A 10,333-nucleotide genomic window follows, 5' to 3' on the forward strand; every position below is an offset into this window, starting at 1 on the left:
TTTGAATATGTACTTGGTTAAATATTTTGACTTTATGCTTGTGGCATTTGTGAACTCGATGTAAAATGTTGTTTCTGTGTAAATTGTGTGTCTTTGGATGGGCTCTGATAACCATGATGCTTCAGTTCTGTCCCTTTGATTAAAGTTGATTTTCATTTAAACGTTTTTAAATGAAATAAAACATTTGATGAACTAAATGAATGTTAAACCTTTCAAAATCAAACTAGCGATGCTTTAGTAATTTTTTTATTATTATGATAAAACCTCAACATTTCAGTCTTCATCAGATTTGTCTTCTATCTTTGGATAACCTTAAACCATAACGAGCCTTGTCAAGTTCCTCCATGACACAAAATAAAATGTTTCTTTCACTCACAGGATCCTAACTCCATTCTCCTGGATGAATCTAAAAAATTCCACCTTTATTGACACAGATTTAAACAATAGTCATTCAGCAATGACAGCATGATGACATACTTGAAACTGTTGCAATTACTCAAGCTAAACACGGTACTGATATGTTATGAGACAACAACAAAAATGATGTGTTCTAACAATATGGAATCTATTTATTTATTCATTAGTTCCATGAGTTTAATTGTTAAATGATGCAAGAAAATGTTGTTTTCTACTCCCACATCAGTCAAAGTACAAGCAGCAAATGTAACAGTCACAAGCAGATATGTTTTATTAATTTCCTGAAATGTTTCTACCTTTTATGTATAGAGGGAAAAAAAACAGGTTCCATTCAAAACTCTGAAAGCCCATCTTCTAATGTCACACATATGTCCTGGCAAATGAAGACAAATGCTCGCGAGAGCGCCGTCTTTCCAGGGAAGCTTTCAGCAGATTAATCACTTGCAATTCTATACTTGTCCACTTGGGCGTCTGTCTGCTCCCTGGTGCAGCATTCCCATCGTAAGGAGGGCCACGTCTAAACAGATTTCACAAACTCCAGCTGCTTCTAGGAGAAAGCTATCGTCCAGTGGAGGCTCCTGTCTGGTGGAGTGTGGATTTCTGGAGATGGTGTGGGAGCATCAGCCCCTAAGACCTCCCCTCCAGCAAGTCTTCATCTCTAATGTGACATCAGGATTTCATTAGGTGTTGAGCTGAACCCCCCTATCCAAATCTACTTCGCTTCATCACCACTGCCACCACCCCACAACCCCCATGCTCCCTTCTGCACTACTTTGCTCTCAAACCAAAAGAGGAAATGGCCCGTCTGGTTGCTGACAGACTCCGGGTTTGGCTGTAAAGATAAATGACCCAAGGTATTAAAGTTTAAGTCGTTGACAGAACCCACCTGATTTCAACAAAAAATAAATACAAATTCCAGTGAATCCAATGAAACATGGAGCTTGGTGAGACTCATCAAAGTAAAACAAGGACATCAAATACTTGGAGCAGTGCAGTGCAGCACGCTCTGCAGATACACCCCATGTTTCTGTGTCTCAGGTAAAGACTGATTGGTGGGCATGAGACTTCTGACATACACAGTCTCCACAAGAAATGGCACTTTTCATTCAAATCCCATGTATATTGTAACAACATTAGAAGCTGAAGTCCAACCACAACAAAGTGCCCAGGAGAAACTTCAACATCAGGCCAATCAAGAATAGTTGGAGTCAAAATAATAAAGTTCTGTTGCAGCCAGTATCAAGTAATAGTTCATGTTTTCTTGATTCAAAGAAGGTGGAGTAGACATTTCTTTGGTTAGCTGCTTCATTATAGGGGCTATCCCATGAAAATTCTACTTTTTGAGATTTTAAGTGCATTATACTGTTCAATTCTCCCTATAATGAACCCCAAAGTGGTATTTTGATCCGTTCAAGCATTTCTGAGTATTAAACGTCCCATACCCACAAAAACAGGCTGGTCCTCACATGCTTACATCACACGGTGAGAACCGCCCCCTCCAGGGAGAGTCTGTTCCACCCCCAGGCTAGCACAAACACTTTCCATGTGAAGCTAGCGGTGATCAGCTAGCTTTGCGATTTTTGACACAGAGATTGATGAAGCTTCAAAGAAAAAACAAACATTTACAGCCAGTGCTAATCAGAACAATGTTCTCTATGGGGTAAGATAACTGTAAAAACATCGTATTCCCAATTAATATTTTGCCCTCGTAAAAAGAAATTTGTACTCATAAATACTAAGTTGTGCATACATTCATATTTTGTCCACAACTTCACAGAAAAATAATCAATACAACATTTAGTTTTATGTTTAACATGTCTGTTTTGAATACGACTTTTCTTTGTCTTGAATACGAATTTCTCCTGTTATAAGCTGTCAAAAATACATCACGAGGTCACAGGATTATACATGGAGTCCCGGAATATTGATTGATTCAACTTCCCGTGTCTGTTCATTTATATATCCAAAATAAAATAGAAATTTTAAGAATGTTATTGATGCCATGGCGGGAAAATTATCTTGATATTCATAGCTGTTAAAAATTTAATGACATTTAATTTTGTTGCTGCTTATATTTTATTAATTTATTTATTACTGGGTGGGATTATGTCAGGGTGGGATTACATAAATTCACTTCCTTCCACTCCTTTTCGAGTGATCCACTTGTGATTCATTATGTGATATGTTATTTCATGTATTATGACCTGATTGCTCTAAATAAACAATTTCCTTCATTCATTCATTTTGTCAGGTGACTACAGAGGAGCATATAAACAATGAAACGGACCTGGAAGTGGTGATTTGAAAAAGAGCGATGAAAAAATAAAAACACAAGGCAGCGGAGGGATACCCGTCTCTTAGCTTCTGCCGTTCTGCTGTCTACCCTCTAGTACCGATGTTTTACCAAGGAACGTCCCCTGTCATAATTTGTTTCCCCAGTTTCAGGCATTGTTCTGGCAGAGGGGACGCACCTTGACACAACAGCAGCGGAGGGTTAGCGTGGGGGATCCCCACTTAGCTGGGCAGTTTATTCCCGGGACAGGCAGGACGGGCACGCCCGCTCCAGGTCCTGGACCGGTACAGACCCATCACTTACCGGGCCAGGCTCTAGCACCACCGTGATCCAGAAAGGGATGTGGCGTAAAAAATGGATGGGAATGACACAATTAACTAAGCTAACTCGGAGTTAAAGACTGTTGGACAACTCCAGGCTTAGTCAAAAAGACAGAAAGACAGATCAGAAACAGTAAAAAAGTTGGGGATTCTGATCCCACTGATTTTTTTTGTTTTGTCAATCTCTCATTTTCAACTAATTTTACAAACATTTTTTTAACCACCCAGTGAGTGCACTGACATGTCTGCTACTCCCTTCAGGCTGTTTATCAACACTTCTGGGTCTAAAATGATCCGCATGGTTTACAACCACTGGCAACCACAAAATGTGGTTGAAGATCACTGTGTTTTAATCTGTTTTATAACATTTTCAACAGCTATGGCTATCAAGATAATGTTACCGTTATCAATAACATTCTTAAAATTTTATTTTAGTTAAATAAATAAACTTGAACAGACACGGGAAGTTGAATCAATCAATATTCCGGGACTCCATGTATAATCCTGTGACCTCGTGATGTATTTTTGACAGCTTGTTAACAGGAGAAATTTGTATTCAAGACAGATATGTTAAACAGTAAACTAAATGTTTTATTCATATTTTTTTATGTAAAGTTGTGCACAAAATATACATGTATGCACAACTTAGCATTTATAAGTACAAATTTCTTTTTATGAATACAAAAAAGTATTGATGAATACGATTTTTTTTTACAGTTATCTTACCCCATACTTCTCATCATTTCAATGAGTCCTGAAATGTTCATCTGGTGTTGTCTGCATTTCTTGATAAAATTTCACCACAAAATGAATGAATGGTTATTGTTGAAGGGACCCCCAGAGGAATTTGTTTGTTTGGTCTGAAAAGTGAGCTTTGTTACCTAAAAGACTATACTGAAACTGTAGGAAATACTATAACACAACATTCTTTTGGACACACAAGCTATAGAAAGTTCAAATGAGATCATCTCTTGTAGAGAAAAAAACATTCACTCTCGGTCAGAAACCAACAGGTGGAACAATTGTAATTCTTTGTGTTGATGCTGCTGGAAACCAACAGGGATCCCACAGTAAGTTCAAGATTTTTGCAAGCATGTGTAGGTTTGTGTTTTTTAAAACTGATATGAAATCTCCCAAAAACTATGGAGACAGCACACCTGCACACACGAAACAAAGACAAGAGATCTCTGCTATCTGACCAAGTTGTGAGGGATTTAGTTGAGTTATGAATGTGACCACTTTGAGATATTTAAATCTTCTGGCCGGCTCTTAAATGGTCATTAATGGCCAACAATTTCTACAGAAAGTTCATTCACTGCTTATCTTTCTTGTTCACAGACTTCATGCGCAAATACAAATACAAAAGAATGTGACCAGAAGTCCAAGAAATTCAATAATGATGAAGTAGACTACCTGTTTGCTTTATTGGATTTCTTTGTGCCAGTGACCCCATTCTGACAGTAATGACACATATTTCTAAAATGTTTTCATTTATCTTCTTAAGAGCCATGTTACAAAATAGATCTATTTAAAAAACAAAATCTGTATTTTATCAAATTGCATCAACAGATTTTCAAAAAGCCTCTTGACTTTGCAAGCACAAGAAAACTTGGTCCTACTTGATTCAAAGCCTTCATTATTTTAGTTTTTGGCTTTCTTATCTCTCAAATGGAGGTGAGGAGAACAAGAAAAACAGCAGGAGGGAAAAATGTCAGGAAGCATAAATACTTGGGGAGTGAAAATACTAAGCGAGGTCCTGGCTCAGTCTCTAACCATAACTTACAAGGTTGTAAATGTTCATAAACATTAAGAAAAAGACTCTCTGTCCACCGCAGCCCTGAACAATAAATCCATGGAGACTAACTCCTGCAGCTCACCCATGTCTAAGCTATTGTGTCTGTCCTTAAGTTTTCTGTTTCCAAAACTAAGTGACATGTGGTGACTAAAAAAGAACAAAGTTCTGTCTTGTCTAATTCAGGCAAAAATATAATTGTTGACATAGACTGTGGCTCCTTTTGTCATCAGCAACACTTGAGGTTAGAATCTTAACTGATTGATGTAAATCAGTGTCAATTAAATGTAAAATTTCTTTTTGTTTTAAAAAGTGAGCTTTCAGCTTTTGTTCAAATTGGTAACACAACGTATGACCATGAAAATGACAGCAATGTAAAAAAGCACAACAATGCTGATGGGGTTTGATCATAATAATTCTACATTTCGTTTAAAGCTCCTGTCTCTGTCCTCAAGGTCACTGAACAACAACACTGTAAAACAGCTCAAAGTAAATATAGAAGTTAATAACATTTAAACTCAGCTGACAGATACATGGACAATGAGCTTTAAGCAGGTCAGTTTTGAGTCTGGATTAGAAATGAGAAAGTCTATTGCAGAGGTCAGGAGGGAAAAAGTTCCAGAGTTCTCTGGAGGCTCTGGTGGGAACGCTGGAGGGACGAGAGCGAGGAGCGGAGGGAGCGAGGGGGGTGTAGGAAGAGGTCAGAAGGTTAAGGGGGAGTTAGGTTGAAGAGGACCTCGAAGGTGTACAGAAATGATGGACACTGATTCTTTTAGTTCAACTCAAGAAAAAAGTCGTCTCTTTCCTCTCTCGATTCTTGACTCTTTTCAAAGGACTTTTGGGGAATTTATTTTAACACAACTTTGCAAAAATAATTGTATGCTAAAAATGCTTCATTGTGTAGTCTTAGAATTTCCAAACTTTTTGCATTTATTCCATTCCAAACCATTCTTTTGTTTAATATTTTATTTCAAATGTTGGCATGCTTTTGTTATTATTACTTTGTATCACTTAAAATCCTCATTTATTGTTTTTCATAATTAAATGTCAGGGACAGATAACACAAGTTTCCCTTCATCGTGCTGTCATGCCATGAGTGGTTAAAAACCTATCGCATCCATTTGCAAAGAAAGGCTCCACGTGAAACTTTTCTCGTTTTACACGCCGCCAGACTGCTTTTAGCACTCAAGCTAATCAAGAGATTCTGGTTGATTTTTAAAATAAAAGATTTCTATTTCATGAAAAAAAAAATGGGTATAATTTCTTAGGCATCCACAGATCTGCTTCTTAAAATGTTTTTAATCAGAAATATGCTTAAAGACTTTTAACTTTATTTCAGACATTCAGGCATCCATGGTGAAGGTAAATAGGTTTTCATGTGTCCTCCCTGATGTTACTGGTTGTTTGGCTGCACTCTCACTAAAAGCTCTCCTTCTAACCTTTCCCTTGAAATATTATAGTATTTCCTTTTTTCTTCAGCTGTGCAATTGTCCTATAATGTATATATGTAAAACATTTGAAATGCATACAAGGGAACAAGCTAAATACAAACAGTTTAAGAAATAGTAAATATCCTGTATATTTGCTGTCAACCTTGAACTGACCGGCTATCCTGTTCTGATCAAATCAGGGATCTTCGTTAAAATAGTGACAGCCTCTGATTTGCAGTTGGAGACCATTTGGAAATGTCTTGGTGTTTTAGATTCTTTGTAACTTTTGAAACATCAAAGAGCAAAAACAATGAATAATAAATGAAAGAGAAATATCCCAGTAAACTCTGCTTCCCATTTTTACTTTCAAAGAATCTGCAGTGTGCAGCAGCCATGACCCACCCCTCAGTGACCGCATCCTCTAGAAGCAGCCGCAGAGGAAACGATGTGGAGATTATTGGGACAAAAAGCCTCCCAGCTTGTCACAGGATGCAGAGCGTATTGTACATCCACATGTATTGAACAGGAACCTGCCACCGTCTGTGACAGCCCCATTCATCACACACAAAGCCAATCCTGACAGCAGCACAAAGCTTTCTATCTGTCCCTCCTCCCTCCCCCCTTCTAAGTGACAGTGCTGAAATGAACATTAGGACACCCGGGTATATATTGAAATTATTTGTTTTTCCACCTCCCACTGAAGCCAATTTCCAGGGGATAATATACCTGGGAATTATTTTGCCAGGAGAAAAAGGATGACTACTCTTTTACTGAAACATCATGAGGCCTCATGGGGGTTTGTCACTGTTTGTGTGCTAAAGTTCTATGGGAATACATTTTCATAAATGGCTGTGAAAAGTTCTCTTCCAGGGAGAAGAGGTAAAAGAAATTCAATCCTTTCATGTATAGGTTGATTTAAGAAAAAGGATTTTGGAAAACATGTTGAACCTAGATACTAGCTAGTTATGAAGTTTCTAAGCCATAGAGTCAAAGGAGCCGGCGTGTTCTCTAAAACATGTCTTTGGTTCACTGTTCCCTCAAATCCCTTACTGTTAGGCCCAGGGTTGTTTTTACATGATTATGCATCACCACGCTGTGATTACACAGGCTGCTTTAAGAGCTTTGACACTATCTATCCTCCTAGCCAACTTCTCCACCCATTTGATTGTGTGCAGGGTCGTGGGGATGCTGGGCTCTCAGAGGTAGAAGCTGTGCAGTTCACCAGTCCATAGCAACGCCACATACGTAAGATCTGAAACCATGACATTAAAAGCAAACTCAATTTAATTAAATTATATTGATTTACAAACTTTAATGTAATTTAACTAATGCACAAAATGGTTAAATAATGCGATTTTTCATAGTACAGCATATTCACAATTATTATGCAAATGAATGATTTCTCTAAATACTCAAAAGGACACACAGCTTGATTCTTAAGTGACTAGTCATTAGAGAATGTATTTGATGTTATTGACCAAGTCTGTTTAAGATGACAGTATTTTACTCTAAAATAAAAACCTTTAAATGTTCCACATTATTATTACACATAGTTCTACAACATTTAATAGATTGTAAAGATCTGAAAATCATAATTTGTTGAATTTGTTGCATTAGGAAATCATATACTAGAATCTAATCTATTCCATCAAAAACATCGTCATAGATCAAGTTACATTTGACCATAGGAGCCTTATTTTGTAGCAGTTTCACAATTCTTGTATCCATTGAACTTGTGAGTTTTTGTAGAGTTTCTGCTTGAATTTCTTTGCAGGATGTCAGAATATCCTCCCAGAGTTGCTGTTTGGACGTGAACTGCCTCCCTCTCACAGATATTTGGTTTGAGGATGATCCAACGGTTCTCAATAGGGTTGAGGTCACGGGAGGATGGGGGCCACACCATCAGTTTATCTGCTTTGATGCTCACAGCAGTAAATGATGCAGAGGAATTCCTGCCCCCTGAGATGGAGCATAGTCATGATGAAGATGATTTTGTTACAGAAAGCATGGTTCTTTTTGTACCACAGAAGAAAGTGGTCAGTCAGAAACTCCACCTACATTTCAGGGGTCATTTTCACACCTTCAGAGACCCTAAAGGGGCCGACCAGCTCTCTCCCCAACATTGCAGCCCAAACCATGACTCCAACACCTCCTTGCTTTCATTGTAACCTTGTTGGAACATGGTGGCCATCCAGCAAGCTCCCACTACTCCATCTATCTGGACCATCAATGGTTGCACAGCACTCATCAGTGAACCAGACTGTTTGAAAATGACTCTGGACTGTTGACCCAATGTACTCTGTCTTACTGCGGCTAACCTTCATTCCTCTCCTTTCCAGGGCAAACCTCCACCTCTCTAACTCCACCTCCACCTGTTCCCTGCTCTCACTACAAATCACAATATCATCTGCAAACATCATAGTCCATGGTGATTCCTGTCTAACCTCATCCGTCAGTCTGTCCATCACCATTGCAAACAGGAAGGGGCTCAGAGCTGATCCCTGATGTAATCCCACCTCCACCTTGAACTCCTCTGTCACCCCTACAGCACACCTCACCACTGTCTTACAGCCCTCATACATGTCCTGCACTGCTCGGACATACTTCTCTGTCACTCCAGACTTCCTCATACAATACCATAGTTCCTCTCTGGGCACTCTGTCATAAGCTTTCTCCAGATCTACAAAGACACAGTGGAGCTCTCTCTGACCTTCTCTGTACTTCTCTATCAACATCCTCAAAGCAAATGTTGCATCTGTAGTGCTCTTTCTTGGCATGAAACCATACTGCTGCTCACAAATGTTCACTTCTGCTCTTAGTCTGGCTTCCACTACTCTTTCCCACACCTTCATTGTATGGCTCATCAGCTTTATTCCTCTGTAGTTACCACAACTCTGCACATCTCCCTTATTCTTAAAAATGGGCACCATCACACTTCTCCTCCATTCCTCAGGCATCTTCTCACCACCTAAGATCCTGTTGAACAACCCGGTCAAAAACTCCACTGCCATCTCTCCTAGACACTTCCATACCTCCACAGGTATATCATCAGGACCAAGAGCCTTTCCACTCGTCATCCTCTCTTATGCCCACATTATTTTACTCTATCTAATCATCGCTATTTCCTGTTTTGCATTTGAAATATCTACTTTCACCTTACGCTACATGAAATGGGCGGTTCCTTCAAGAAGCGAGAGGTGGTGGCTTAGAGAGTGAGTCATTTGACTTCCGGGTAGAAAGAGAGTTCACAAAAAAAAACCCCTAATATTTCTTTCTCTTGTGTCCCGTCTGAAAGGCTTAAGAAAATCCTGGTGTAGGCCCTTTAAAGTGGACCAACTTGCAGAACTGGAGATGGACAAATACTGTCTTGTCCTGCTCTAAGTTTTCCTTTTGATAATGATAAAGCTTATTTTATCATGGACAAGAGCATTATTTGCAAGTGAAGACATGATCTGCACCAGTTTAAGTTCATGATTTTGCGACTTACAGTTCAAATAACGTTGTAAGATGACATTTATATGATTTCACCTGGTTCAGAGAAATGGCTGGTTGAAAATGCCAAGAATAACCTTATTGTGAAAAACCAGGAGTGTTTTTTTTTTATTTTGAGGGTGCTTTTCAGAAACATCCTTTTTAAGTAGTGACTTCCAGTTTGACTGTGGATGAAGTGGAGAGTTCATGTCCTGTTTTCTGTTCAATAAAGGCTGAACAGGAATGATCAGCAACCTCTGAAGAGTAGATGCTTTCTCTACGTAGCACACGGGGATAATTTCCATCTTCAGTCTCGCGCATGAAACTGTTTAGAACAATTACACCTATACAATTGCATTACATAATTAACACACAATGAAACATTGTAAAAGACATTTGCTTTCACCATAAGAACACAATTTTCATATTAAATACAAAAGAGAGCAAATTGAGGACCATGTCATTGGCAGTTAAATTTAAAAAAAAGTTCTGTGTTCATCTTTTACAGATGTTTGCACTGCAATTTACACAAACAGTATTTCAAGGAGGAGTTTCAGTATCTACAGTCTGTCTTTTTAATTTACAGACCCTGCCCCCAACCATTAAGTAC

The sequence above is a fragment of the Oryzias melastigma genome, linkage group LG2 (assembly GCF_002922805.2).
Source record: "Oryzias melastigma strain HK-1 linkage group LG2, ASM292280v2, whole genome shotgun sequence".
Classification (NCBI taxonomy): Eukaryota; Metazoa; Chordata; class Actinopteri; order Beloniformes; family Adrianichthyidae; genus Oryzias; species Oryzias melastigma.